The following is a 15,000-nucleotide window of genomic DNA, read 5'->3' on the forward strand; positions in this document are numbered from 1 at the left end:
TTATACTCCCGCACCCCAGCATGAGAAGACCTTTATAAACGAACTTCGTTCCTTTCGTGAATTTATCGTATGAAGCTTCGTGATGGCATTTTCCCATATCCAAAATCGGACTCGTTTTATACATACCCTGCTCTGTGTGCAATGGTTGGAGGTGTTGAATTGTTTAGTTTTTGTTTGTTTCCCATAGTTGTTCTCTGGCCACAAACGACCTCAGTTCGAAAAATAACAAAACCCCAAAAATACAATTTTCGATAAAGAGGAAAATATATATTCATAAAGCAACATAATTAATGTTGGAGGCAATGCAACATAATCAAGTATCGGAGCAGTTCGGTTTTCAAGGACAAAAATAAACTGCACAAAAAACAAAGCAGTGAACAAAACAAAGAAGTAGGGACAGAAGTTTTTGTTTATTTTTAAATAAATGACATTAGTAGTAGTTTTACATCTCAAGGTGAAACTTTTCAAGTCGTTGAACTGCAAAATCCAAGCAAAGAACTTTGGCAAAAGCATCAGCGGTAATGCAGCTTGGATGTATGAACTGTTTGCATTAAACTTTTTGCCGGGTTTGTGCAGATTCAGAACTTTTGTTTCTCTTACGTTTATATGAATTTTGATTTTTATGGATCTTGTGAATTTTGAACTGTTTTCCATGAAAATAAAATATTCTAAATTTCAGAACTTTGTGGATACTTTGCTCATCACTTAATCTTAATTGCGGGGTTACTCCGCTGCCAAAATAGTTCTGTATATTTTAAAGCAGGGAGCAAAGGTTTTCTTTCGCACAAGCTTGTCCGTTGTCGGATTAAAAGTAAGACCCTCAATGAAAATGGTCTGAGCGGATAAATAAGCCGTGAACAGAGCATGGAATATAAGCAGAGTGGAAGGGGTTGGGGGCACCATGCTGGGTGCGGGTGGGAGAGTGTCGGGAATCTGTTTTTATTGGCGGGTCGGAGGGGGGAAAGGGAGTGGTGTTTGAGCCAAGCATAGGATTTAGGAGATTTTCCATGGCCAAAGCGGAGGCGGTGAGCTTGAGCGCCGCACGGAGCTGCACAAACACAGGGCATCGATTTCAACCGCACAAGGCGAATCAGGCGCGCGCCATTAGCGCCGGACAGGCGGGCATAAAGGCAGCAAGTGTACGTCGCATTGCCCTGCAAGAGGGGCAAGGGATGTAACAGATGTAACGTTTTACAGACAAATCAGTGTGCATGACACAGTTGTATTTTCATGTATGTACAGTATATACAAAATATCCTATATATATATATATATATATATATATACACATATACATATCTATATAATAAAACAGGAGTGCCTCCCTGTCTGTCTGTCCATCCATCCCCAAACTACTCCCTCAGTTTTGGAGCTAGCCCCACCACACCTTCTGTGGAACGTTTGGGGTTCCCAGAGGATGTTGTACGGTAGGTAGGTGATTTCATAAATTCCTCAATAAAATTAGGATTTTGAAGTGAACTTGATACCAAGGTGCTCCGAATCTGGAAGTGAACAGATGACGACAATGAGCTGGTTTGATAATATCTCAATACAATTGTGATTTAACACAGTATTTTGTACAGTACTAGTACCCTACTGCAAAGCCGCAATGAGCCGGCGAGGCCAAAGCCTCTTGCCACTATTTTACCCATCACTATGGCATAAGTAGGTTCGGTAGTTGGTAGTATGTAGGTGTAGTAGGTACTGTAGGGCAAAGGGGGGCATTAAGCTCCAGGGGGCATTAGGCTCCACTACATTGTAAATCTTGAAGGTAAATATAATGCGCCGGAGCATAGGATTTAATAATCCTAATTCGCTCTTTCACGAGCCTCGATCTTGTATACAAAAAACAAAAACAAAAAAATGCATTTACAATGTAGTGGAGCCTCATGCCCCCTGGAGCTTAATGCCCCCCTTTGCCCTACCTGGTAAGACTTGGTAAAAGAGAAGATCAGACAGTCCTCCCCAATACCTACATACAATAAATGTCACAAGAAGCTTAAGGAAGTAACTATACGATGTGCTAGCTTAGGGCCTATTTTAAGAAATTTTAACTGGACTTCACATACGTTTTCACAGTATGTGTGTAGTCTTCTAACTTCAGTCGCTGTCAGGGCTGCTTTTCTCCGGGCACTGCGGCTTCCTCCACCAGAAGAAGTTAGCTTGCAGTAAGATCAGTGCCGACAGATCAGACGATAGTGCCGTTTCAACGGCAATGTGTGACTGTCGTTAATCAAACCAAGCTTTCTTTCTTTATGTAAACCACTTATACCGGTAGGTGCAGGACAACATCATAAATCAGACAAACCTACTGAGCATGGGAGCATGGGATTGAAGCCTAATTCGGCTTTTTAGGTCCATGACTAAAGGAGAAAAAATTAGAAAATTCCCCAGAGTTGCGACCGTTGTCGCGAAGGGTGCATTAACCGAAAGTTACGTAGTTCTGCGGGCGCCTATTGAACTTTTTCGCAATATTTTATGCATACTTCCGCATCCGCAAGATGGCGGCCTCCATGGAGCGATTTGGTGCGTCAAAGCTTTGAAATTCTCAAAGAATCCAGCAAAATCTGGCTTTTCAACATAAGATTGTGAATCAAAAAAAGACGGGTGAAACAAACTCCTATTGAACCTTTTCGCAATTTTTTATGCATACTTCCGCGTCCGCAAGATGGCGGCCTCCATGGAGCGATTTGGAGCGTCAAAGCTTCGAAATTCTCAAAGGATCCAGCAAAATCTGGCTTTTCAACATAATACGTACGCGTTCATTCACAACACTTGCTTCGCCGGCTATTAATGTATTGTAACGAATTTGGAAAGTGTAAAGAATGTGAGAACTGGTTTGCTGTGTTTTAACTGGCCCTCGTAGAGTAAATAAGGTCGAAGGACGTCCCCCTAGTTAATTCCATGAAACTTACACACAGGCCACGATATATCTTTTTAAATAGCTTATTTCCTTATTCTATGTAGGCTAAATATGTGTTTCCCACTAGATTGACTGCATTGCATCGAACGAAATAAGCGTAGGCCCCTTTCAATTTCCCCAATCATCTCCGCTCTCCAAAGTTCCTTTCAAAAGCGGTGCGAGTGGTGTTCAATCCCGCAAGCCGCCATTGCCCATGTGCTAATCTCGGAGAAGAGGGGGGTAGGAGCCGCCAACTCACGGGCGTGGCACGTCGTCATGATCAAAGGGGGAATCGGACAGCCCTAACAGCCAACCAGCACCGCGGTGAGCGACCCGGTAGGCGTGCCCTCGCAGCCGGCGGCTTGATTCCGACCCGAGTAATAAAAGCGACTGGAAGGGACTGCTTCGGCAGATGAGATGAGAAGAGAGATGAGATGAGGTGAGATGAGATGAGAGGTGAGATGAGAGATGAGCTGTGAGATGAGAGCTGAGAGACGCTCCAAAAAGGAGAGGTACTTGGAGATGAAACAAGCTTTGGAGAGACGCGCTGAGAGGAGGGAGACGGCTCCACCAGAAGGAGAGGAGCAGGTGTGACCGAGCCAGCGCGTGACGTCCACAGCATCAGCAGCGTCGACGCGACCGAGGGTTTTCCCGCCAAAAACGCGAAGAGTGGGAGCTGCTACCTCCAGCCCTGCCGGTTGCAGGGACCTGACCCTGCCTCCCTCTCCAGCAACCCACCTCCGCCATTCCTGCCTGCAATTTCCCCCATGTAAGTGTGAACGTCGTCTGTCCTAATCGTTGTCCTGGGGTTAAGTAAACTGCATAGATAAGCTAACGATTCACTGTGTGACTGCTTCTTCCATCCATTGCTTGTAAATAACTTTGATCGCTCCTTCTTTTTGCTTGTGTGTATAATAAATCATGTTATTCCTCCGAACTCTGTCTTCTTCTCTCTTCCTTCTCTTTCGGTCGCTTTAGAGGTTTCCATATTGAATATCTGTGGCGCGATTTGGTCAACGTTGGGGGAGTCAGGCTAATCGGGGATCCTGTAACGGTCGCGGTTGACCATCCGCTCGGCCCAAAGTAACATCTTGTCCGCGACCCGTAACAATTGGTGCTAGGAGTGGGATACGAGGCCCGAACCAAATTTTTAAAACGTCTAGAAAAAAATTTGGTCAAAATTACGAGCTGCCGAAATTTTGTTGTTTTATAAAACCCGAATTTTGAGATCGCGCCATGGACAATCAAGGCGATCGGATGTCGGTGGGGGAGATAGACGGGTTAGGAGTAACCCAGGATCAGAGGGACGAAGTAGAGGAGAACATTGGCAATATGGTTGAGGGAGTATCAGACGCACAAAATGGCGTCCTCGCGCACGTGGGTGTAGCGGAACCAAACTTTGCCGCGCCCTTTGTACCAACGGTGGAAGACATGAAATTATTTATGGCTGAAATGGAGGCCCTTTTGGACAGGAACAGTGAGCAAATGAAGGCTCAGAGTGAGCAAATGAGGGCTAATAGTGAGCAAATTGAAGCAATACCGAACGGAATGAGGGCCGATATGGAGCGAATCGACAAGATTGGGGACAGAATGGGTGACCGCATGCAAAAATGTGGGGAGACCATGGATCGCATGGTGGGCGAAAGGGTCCCAGGGGTGCACGACGAGGTAATGCGGGTCGAGAAGCGCTGGTTGAGCGAAGCGGAGTAAAGCACGGGTACAATGATGGGGGTAGAAATCGCGACCCGGGGTTTGGAAAAGCCGGCGACCGCTGAGGTAGAGGAGGGAATTTTATTAAAGCCAGCGGTCGTCGAGGTGAATAAAGAAAAAGCGGAAGTGGGCATTGAAATTGAAGAGATGACGAAGGTAGCCCGGGAATTGCAGGGAGAAATGGAAAATGTACAAAGTCCCTGCTCAAATCATGATGATGTACTCGCTAATCCAAATGGAAGTTTGCAGGTTTTGGTGCAGGGAGGAAGAAGAACCCCGAAGGTGAGACGTGCTGTGTATTGTGCGGGTAGATTTTGCAGGAGGATGTTTGGCGACAAAAGAATTTTCGTGCACTTGCGATCGAGGAAGCATCCGGGCGTTGGTGAAGGGTCCCGTGTGAGTGGAAATGGCACGCGTGGGAGGAAAAAGTGTGCGTCGGCGAGTGGGTGTGTTATAAAGTGTGGGAGTGAAACCGAGTGCGAGCGAGAATGCACGTCGGGGTGTACGGAGTGTACGTGCGAGGGTCAGAGTGACACGAGGAGTGAGTTGGTGGTGGAGCGGGTGCGAGAATGCACGCTTGGAATGGTTGAGGGTGTGCGAGGAAGCACACCTGAGTTGGTCATGGCGCGAGTGTGGGAGAGCCCATCTGAGCGCGTTAGTGGGTGGATGCCAGAGTGCACGCCCATGGTGAGTGTTACGGAGGACGTAACGGAGGAGAGGTGTGGACCGAGGTGTGCGCAAGAGTGTGCGCGAGAGGTGTGGTGTGTAACAGGGAGTACGTTGGTGGAATGTACGGACGGCGTTGGAACGCCGGGTTTGGTGAGGGTGAAAGGGGTAGCGTATGCGTGTGAGCATGCAGGTGAAGCATCGACGGTAAGCGGGTTCGCGGTTAGGGCGACGGATAGCCGATGCGAGCACTCGGGGCGCGGTGTGCTTTGTTGGGTGCGAGGCCCAGCGCGGATCGAAGCTGCGCCGTTTCTCTTCAAAGCGTCGTTGCCGATTCGGGCTTGGCCCCGCCCCGCACGGTCGAGTCCGGGCCTTGTCGGGCGAGGCGACCGGTCCGGTTCAAGGGCGAGTGGGAGGAAGCGGGCCGGTGCCCCCTCGTGGGGACGGGGTTCCGACCGAGGGAGATTGAGCCATCGGGCCCGGGACCGCAAGGTGCCGCGCCGAGATGGTGCGTGGAACCTCGGCCCAACCAAACCACCTCCCTTGAACCGAAAGCCGGACGGATTCAACCTGCAGGCGACCAAACCACCCGAATTCATTGCTCGGCTTTGCGAAGCCGAGTTTAATGATGTCATGACTCATGACGCACCGAGGCTAGGATATAGCGGACTGTGATGATGGTGATAGTGATTTGATACGAAATTTAGAAAAGTGAATAGAATTGGCAGTAATTGAAAAATTTTTGATTGGTTGAAATTTGGTGAGCAAAATTTATAGTGGGACCTCCCCGATGTGGTGGGATGGCAAATCCACCATCCCTCACAGGGGGGGGCAAAGGAGCACTAGCTTATGGGGTTGATGGCAGTGAAAACTAGCCCGGGTGGGTTAGGATATTGTGCGTAGGGCCCTAGAAGATGACATTAGGTAACGTTAAGGTTAGTTAGTGACAATGACACCTGTAGTGGGGACGCAGGTAGATTAGAGTGGATGATAATGACGTGGGAGCGCAATAGTTTAAAGGGGCGACTGGGAAGCGCAAGTTTCAGAGGGGAGTCGTTAGATGAGATGATGCCGTGTGTTTGAGGATTGAACAGGTGTGATTGCACAGGTGTGCAACTGAACAGGTGTATGGAGCAGTGTATGAGGGAGTAGTGGTGATGGGTGTTGTGTTGACCAAATGGTCCAGGAAGAGGAGGAGGGTGCAGGTGGCACCAGGTGTGAGTGCACAGGTGTGCCACTACAGGTATGGAGAATGGTTGTGTGGAATAAATGGTAGTGTGGAATATCTGGAAGATTGGAATGGATGGTCGTGGAGTGAGTATGGTGGAAACGATGGAGTGGAGTGGATGGTGCGAAGGTGTGAATGGGGGAAGAGTGGACCCCCATCACGAATACCCGGGGCGGGTAGTGTAAGTGTTAGGTAGAGGGTATAGGTAAATTGTGGTTGGATATTGGCATCTGTGGTAAGGGTGGAAGAATGGTGATTGGATGGGTGCATTAGTGTTGTGGAAATGGCTGGGCGTGTAGCCTGTTAGTGTGTGTAGTTGGTTTGGGCTCTCCACCACTGTGAGGATGTCGGCCAGGTGAGGCCGCAGGTGGGCTCTGGGAGCCGGTAGTTGTGGATGGGGCCCGAGGATCCGGAGGACGGACCCGGGTAGCCCAGTGCCAGAGGGCACTGAGTGGGGTGACAGAGCCAGGAGGGGCCTTCCCCAGTTAGATAGGTTAGGTAAGGAGCAGGTAAGCTCGGGTGGCAACTACAGTGGTGGAGGTGTGCAGGTGGGTAGACCTGCTGGGAGAGCTACACGTCACAGCCCAGAAATTGTGCAAGGGCACCGGGAGATGAATCGGGGGAGTGAGACCCCAAATTGAGAAGCACCACAGTTTGGACAATGGGAATTGGTTTTAGAAACCATAGAGTAAGTTGGCCAATGGATTGGCAGGGAGAGACTCCGGGTAGTGTAAAGTGTGTTAAAATCATTTAGAGGATAGTTAGGATTGAAGTCTCCTCGCACCATCTGCATCCACTCACCTGGGATGAGGTAACTCCACACCATGCCATGTTTTATTATTTTTCATTAATGCAAATGTTTTGGATTGTGAGACGCATCATGACGTGGGTGTGACATTGTGCGTAATTCCATCTCTCCCTCCTTATGAGGATTGATGATGAATTGGTGATGGCAAATTTTGGATAGGGGGATTGGAGACGAATTTGGTGTAGAAGGGAAAGATGGGGAAGACAAGACGTAGTGACGAATTTGTAAAGGTGTAAATTGTTGTAAATATGGGGTAAGGGCAAGGGTAGTGTAGGTGACAGGGGGGGGTGACGTACGGTAGGGACGAGTTTTTCTCACTTCGCTCTCCGTACGCACTTCACCCTGCATTGCCTTTATTGACGTGTACCCTTGTGACCTTACCCCTCGCTCATTTGTCTTCCCCCCTTTTGTCTCCCACTTGAGGACCTGTGCGCCATTGGGCGCCGAGGGGAGCGTGCGTGAGGTGGCCATTGTGCGCACGAGATTCCCAGAACCAGCATGCATTGCGTTGATGTACCACTTTATGGACCGCTGTTCTGCGGCCAAGTACCACTTGATGGACCCCAGGTTCTGGGGCAGGGCACCTCTGTTGGAGACCGGCCATAGTGGCCAGGGAATCTTGCTTGCGGACCTCGGTAAGGTGGCACCTATGCCAAACAGGTGGACCACCCTTAGTTGGCCCCTGAGGCCCTAAAAAAAAATGAACACAAGTTGTGCTTTTTATTATTTCCAAGTAGGCCGCATGAAGCCAGAAGACGTCGGGAAGAACATCGGCCCAGCAGAAAAAGAGAAGACCACCACCAGTTGTTTTGTTGTGTTTATTATGAACAGTGGTGACTGTGCACCGAGTGGTGCCTTTGGTGCTTTTGGTGCTTTGTGGTGCTTTTGATGCTTTGGTGGTATTGGTACTGGTGCATCGATGCAATGCGTGCTGTCTCCTCCCTCCCAACAGGAATTTCTTTTTCTTGTTCCCTAAAAAGAAAAAAAAAACACAGGTCCTGGGTTGCGTTGTAAATAAGAAATAACGTCACTGTAAATAATGCTCCCCACCGTAAATGTATAGTTTGAGAACAATTCCGTAATTCGGTTAGCTGTGGGCTTGAGTCTGTTAGACAGGGTGCAATGCAATAGGGGGACATACTTATTTGTGTTTTAAAATCGTCACACTCAGGGTCAGGTTAAAAGTAGAGGGAACTACACCTATGTGTCACACTAAATTAAAGTTGTAGGCCCGGGAACGGACCTGAAGAAAGGAGGGTGCAGTGTAACGAATTTGGAAAGTGTAAAGAATGTGAGAACTGGTTTGCTGTGTTTTAACTGGCCCTCGTAGAGTAAATAAGGTCGAAGGACGTCCCCCTAGTTAATTCCATGAAACTTACACACAGGCAACGATATATCTTTTAAAATAGCTTATTTCCTTATTCTATGTAGGCTAAATATGTGTTTCCCACTAGATTGACTGCATTGCATCGAACGAAATAAGCATAGGCCCCTTTCAATTTCCCCAATCATCTCCGCTCTCCAAAGTTCCTTTCAAAAGCGGTGCGAGTGGTGTTCAATCCCGCAAGCCGCCATTGCCAATGTGCTAATCTCGGAGAAGAGGGGGGTAGGAGCCGCCAACTCACGGGCGTGGCACGTCGTCATGATCAAAGGGGGAATCGGACAGCCCTAACAGCCAACCAGCACCGCGGTGAGCGACCCGGTAGGCGTGCCCTCGCAGCCGGCGGCTTGATTCCGACCCGAGTAATAAAAGCGACTGGAAGGGACTGCTTCGGCAGATGAGATGAGAAGAGAGATGAGATGAGAGCTGAGAGACGCTCCAAAAAGGAGAGGTACTTGGAGATGAAACAAGCTTTGGAGAGACGCGCTGAGAGGAGGGAGACGGCTCCACCAGAAGGAGAGGAGCAGGTGTGACCGAGCCAGCGCGTGACGTCCACAGCATCAGCAGCGTCGACGCGACCGAGGGTTTTCCCGCCAAAAATGCGTAGAGTGGGAGTTGCTACCTCCAGCCCTGCCGGTTGCAGGGACCTGACCCTGCCTCCCTCTCCAGCAACCCACCTCCGCCATTCCTGCCTGCAATTTCCCCCATGTAAGTGTGAACGTCGTCTGTCCTAATCGTTGTCCTGGGGTTAAGTAAACTGCATAGATAAGCTAACGATTCACTGTGTGACTGCTTCTTCCATCCATTGCTTGTAAATAACTTTGATCGCTCCTTCTTTTTGCTTGTGTGTATAATAAATCCTGTTATTCCTCCGAACTCTGTCTTCTTCTCTCTTCCTTCTCTTTCGGTCGCTTTAGAGGTTTCCATATTGAATATCTGTGGCGCGATTTGGTCAACGTTGGGGGAGTCAGGCTAATCAGGGATCCTGTAACGGTCGCGGTTGACCATCCGCTCGGCCCAAAGTAACATCTTGTCCGCGACCCGTAACAATTGGTGTCTAGGAGTGGGATACGAGGCCCGAACCAAATTTTTAAAACGTCTAGAAAAAAATTTGGTCAAAATTACGAGCTGCCGAAATTTTGTTGTTTTATAAAACCCGAATTTTGAGATCGCGCCATGGACAATCAAGGCGATCGGATGTCGGTGGGGGAGATAGACGGGTTAGGAGTAACCCAGGATCAGAGGGACGAAGTAGAGGAGAACATTGGCAATATGGTTGAGGGAGTATCAGACGCACAAAATGGCGTCCTCGCGCACGTGGGTGTAGCGGCACCAAATTTTGCCGCACCCTTTGTACCAACGGTGGAAGACATGAAATTATTTATGGCTGAAATGGAGGCCCTTTTGGACAGGAACAGTGAGCAAATGAAGGCTCAGAGTGAGCAAATGAGGGCTAATAGTGAGCAAATTGAAGGAATAACGAACGGAATGAGGGCCGATATGGAGCGAATCGACAAGATTGGGGACAGAATGGGTGACCGCATGCAAAAATGTGGGGAGACCATGGATCGCATGGTGGGCGAAAGGGTCCCAGGGGTGCACGACGAGGTAACGCGGGTCGAGAAGCGCTGGTTGAGCGAGGCGGAGGAAAGCACGGGTACAATGACGGGGGTAGAAATCGCGACACGGGGTTTGGAAAAGCCGGCGACCGCTGAGGTAGAGGAGGGAATTTTATTAAAGCCAGCGGTCGTCGAGGTGAATAAAGAAAAAGCGGAAGTGGGCATTGAAATTGAAGAGATGACGAAGGTAGCCCGGGAATTGCAGGGAGAAATGGAAAATGTACAAAGTCCCTGCTCAAATCATGATGATGTACTCGCTAATCCAAATGGAAGTTTGCAGGTTTTGGTGCAGGGAGGAAGAAGAACCCCGAAGGTGAGACGTGCTGTGTATTGTGCGGGTAGATTTTGCAGGAGGATGTTTGGCGACAAAAGAATTTTCGCGCGCTTGGGATCGAGGAAGTATCCGGGCGTTGGTGAAGGGTCCCGTGTGAGTGGAAATGGCACGCGTGGGAGGAAAAAGTGTGCGTCGGCGAGTGGGTGTGTTATAAAGTGTGGGAGTGAAACCGAGTGCGAGCGAGAATGCACGTCGGGGTGTACGGAGTGTACGTGCGAGGGTGAGAGTGACACGAGGAGTGAGTTGGTGGTGGAGCGGGTGCGAGAATGCACGCTCGGCCCAAAGTAACATCTTGTCCGCGACCCGTAACAGTATTATTGGAATGCTGCTGCTTGGAATGGAAATAGAGATATTGAGGTTAAATATGAATGAGGAAATGACGTGGGGGTTTCTACTTTCGAACCGTGACATTCGCAGATTCGCCATATGCTTGCATTGACAAGGGATACAACCATTCAAATAGGATACGTATTTATGCAAGTCATTCACGAACCGGCAGCCCATGTCTAACATTCGACAAAAGGTGGCTGAAGAAAGTGGAATTTAGTGGTTCATTGTTTCCCATTCGCCGCTTTTTGTGAAAGTCATTCACAAACAGGCTGTCCATGTATGACATTCGTCTAAAAATGGCACAATAATGTGGAATTTATTGGTTCCATGGCTTGGCATTCACCGTTTCCGCATTGTGCATTGGTTTACGCATTCCGCATTAGCAACCACATATATATATATATGGTGAGTGTTACGGAGGACGTAACGGAGGAGAGGTGTGGACCGAGGTGTGCGAACGGCGAGTGTGCGCGAGAGGTGTGGTGTGTAACAGGGAGAGCGTTGGTGGAATGTACGGACGGCGTTGGAACGCCGGGTTTTGGGAGTGTGAAAGGGGTAGCGTATGCGTGTGAGCATGCAGGTGAAGCATCGACGGTAACCGGGTTAGCGGTTAGGGCGACGGATAGCCGATGCGAGCACTTAGGGCGCGGTGTGCTTTGTTGGATGCGAGGCCCGGCGCGGATCGAAGCTGCGTCGTTTCTCTTCGAAGCGTCGTTGCCGATTCGGGCTTGGCCCCGCCCCGCACGGTCGAGTCCGGGCCTTGGCGGGCGAGGCGACCGGTTTGGTTCAAGGGCGAGTGGGAGGAAGCGGCACGGTGCCCCCTGGCGGGGACGGGGTTCCGACCGCGGGAGATTGAGCCATCGGGCCCGGGACCGCAAGGTACCGCGCCGAGATGGTGCGTGGAATCTCGGCCCGACCAAACCACCTCCCTTGAACCGAAAGCCGGACGGATTCAACCTGCAGGCGACCAAACCACCCGAATTCATTGCTCGGCTTTGCGAAGCCGAGTTTAATGACGTCATGACGCACCGAGGCTAGGATATAGCGGACTGTGATGATGATAATAGTGATAGTGGTTTTGACCCGAAATTAGAAAAACAAAATTTGATGATTGGCAAAGGATTGGCAGAGTGATGATTGGCAGAGGATTGGTAGGATGATTGGCAAATTTTTGATTGGCTGAAATTCGGTGAGCAAAATTTATAGTAAGAGATGCCCCATGTGATGGGATGGCCAATCCACCATCCCTCACAGCGGGGGGCAAAGGAGCACTAGTTTTATGGGGTGTATGGCAGTGAAAACTAGCCCGGGAGGGTTAGGATATAATGATAGGGCCCTAGAGATTGACATTAGGTAACGTTAAGGTTAGGTAGTGACAATGACACCTGTAGTGGGGACGCAGGTAGAGTCGAGTGGAGTGGATGATAATGACGTGGTATGTGCTTAGTTTAAAGGGAAGACGGGGAGCACTAAGTTAGCAGGGCAACAGGTAGTTCAGATGATGCCGTGTGTTTGAGGATTGGAAGTGTATGGTGAACAGGTGTGATTGAACAGGTGTGATTGCACAGGTGTGCAACTGAACAGGTGTATGGAGCAGTGTATGAGGGAGTGATGGTGATGTGTGTTGTGTTGACCAAATGGTCCAGGAAGGAAGGAGGGTGCAGGTGGCACCAGGTGTGATTGCACAGGTGTGCAACGACAGGTGTATGGAGAATGGTTGTGTGGAATAAATGGTATGGAGTGTATGGAGTATTGGAATGGATGGTCGTGGAGTGAGTATGGTGGAAACTATGGAGTGGGGTGGATGGTGAGAAGGTGTGAGTGGGGGAAGGATGGACCCCCATCACGAATACCCGGGGAGGGTAGTGTAAGTGTTAGGTAGAGGGTATAGGTAAATTGTGGTTGGATATTGGCATCTGTGGTGCGGGTGAAAGAATGGTATTTGGATAGGTGCATTAGTGTTGTGGAAATGGCTGGGCGTGTAGCCTGTTAGTGTGTGTAGTTGGTTTGGGCACTCCACCACTGTGAGGATGTCGGCCAGGTGAGGCCGCAGGTGGGCTCTGGGAGCTGGTAGAGTTGTTGTGGATGGGGCCCGAGGATCCGGAGGACGGACCCGGGTAGCCCAGTGCCAGAGGGCACCGAGGGGTGACAGAGCCAGGAGGGGCCTTCCCCAGTTAGATAGGTTAGGGTGAGGAGCTAGGTAAGCTCGGGTGGCAACTGCAGTGGTGGAGGTGTGCAGGTGGGTAGACCTGCTAGGAGAGCTACACGCCCCAGTCCTGAAATTGTGCAAGGGCACAGGGAGTTGAATCGGGGGAGTGAGACCCCAAATTGAGAAGCACCACAGTTTGGTCAATGGGAATTGGTTTTTAGAACCCATAGTGTAATATGGCCAATGGATTGGCAGGGAAAGACCCCGGGTAGTGTAAAGTGTATTAAAGTCATTTAGAAAGTAGTTAGGATGAAGATCTCCTCGCACCATCTGCATCCACTCACCTGAGGTGACGTAACTCCACACCATGCCATGTTTTATTATTTTTATTGTGCAAATGTTTGGATTGTGAGACGCATCATGACGTGGGTGTGACATTGTGCCTTGATGTTCCATCTCTTCCTCCTTATGAGGGTTGATGATGAATTGGGTGATGGCAAATTTTGGATAGAGGGATTGTGGAGACGAATTTGGTGTAGGGGAAATATGGGGAAGACGTGACAGTAGCGACGAATTTGTAAATGTGTAGATTTTGTAAATATGGGGTAAGGGCAAGGGTAGTGTAGGTGACAGGGGGGGTGACGTACGGTAGGGACGAGCTTTCTCACTTCGCCCTCCGTACGCATTTCACCTTGCATTGCCTTGTTTGATGTGTACCCTTGTGACCTTACCCCTCGCTCATCTGTCTTCCCCCCTTTTGTCTCCCACATGACCTGTGCGCCATTGGGCGCCGAGGGGAGCATGCGTGAGTCCGCCATTGTGCGCCCGGAACTCCCAGAACCAGCTGTCTGCATCGATGCACCACATTATGGACCACATGTCTGTGGCCGAGCACCACTTATGGACCCCATGGGTTGGGGCATGGCCCCTCTGCTGGAACCGGCCATGAGGGCCCGAAATCTTGCTGGCGGACCTTGGCCACAGGGCACCGATGCCCCACAGGTGAACCATACACTAGTCGGCCTGGTGGGCCATACATAAATAAAAGGGACACGTTGGGTGCAAGTTTTAATACAAATAGGCCGCCAGCAAAGGAAAAAGACAACATCTGGAAGAAATAATAATAGCCAGCAGAGGGAGACGAAGAGCAAGAGACCACCTGCAGGGTTAGGGGTTGTTTGGTTATTTTTATTATTGAACATTGATGAACTGTGGTGACTGCACCGATTGGTGCTTGAGGGTGCTTTGGTGCGTTTTGGGTGCTTTCATGGTGCATTGATGCAGAGCAGACTGTCTCCCCCCCAGAAAGAACAATCACAGGTCCTGGGTTAGTCTTGTAAATAAAAGTAGTGTCAATTGTAAATAATGCTCCCCACCGTCAATGTATAGTTTGAAGACCAATCCGCAATTCGGTTAGCTGTGGGCGTGAGTCTGTTAGGCAGGGTGCAATGGAGCAGCGGGACATATTTATCTATGTTTTAAAACTGTCGCACTCAGGGTCAGGTTAAAAGTAGAGGGAACTACACCTACGTGTCACACTAAATTAAAGTTATATGCCCGGGACGTGCCTAAGAGGAGGACGGTGCAGTGTTGCGGATATGAGGATTGCATTTTTTTTTTTGTGTGTATTGTAGTGGTAAATTGTTGTGTAACATTGGTTGGATATGGCCCCTCCTGCCTCCAGAGTTGTGTAAAGGTAAAAAGGGCGTCTCGGTAGTTAATTCCATGAAACACCACATTGAAGGACACGATAAAACCCTTGTTCAGTAGCTTATATCTTATTATGTGTTTTAGGGTAAGGCCTTGTCTTCCATTAAAATAATACTCCATTGCACCGAATCAATTAAGAATAGCTCCCCTTCAATACTTCCAT

At 49.4% G+C, this 15,000-nt stretch overlaps 1 pseudogene; it reads left to right on the forward strand.

Annotated features, from left to right (window-relative positions):
• The window catches only part of LOC144892707 (protein FAM200C-like), a 133,559-nt pseudogene that overhangs the window by 47,223 nt on the left and 71,336 nt on the right, over positions 1-15,000 (forward strand).

This window comes from Myxine glutinosa, chromosome 6, assembly GCF_964187855.1.
Source record: "Myxine glutinosa chromosome 6, kmMyxGlut1.1, whole genome shotgun sequence".
NCBI lineage: Eukaryota > Metazoa > Chordata > Myxini > Myxiniformes > Myxinidae > Myxine > Myxine glutinosa.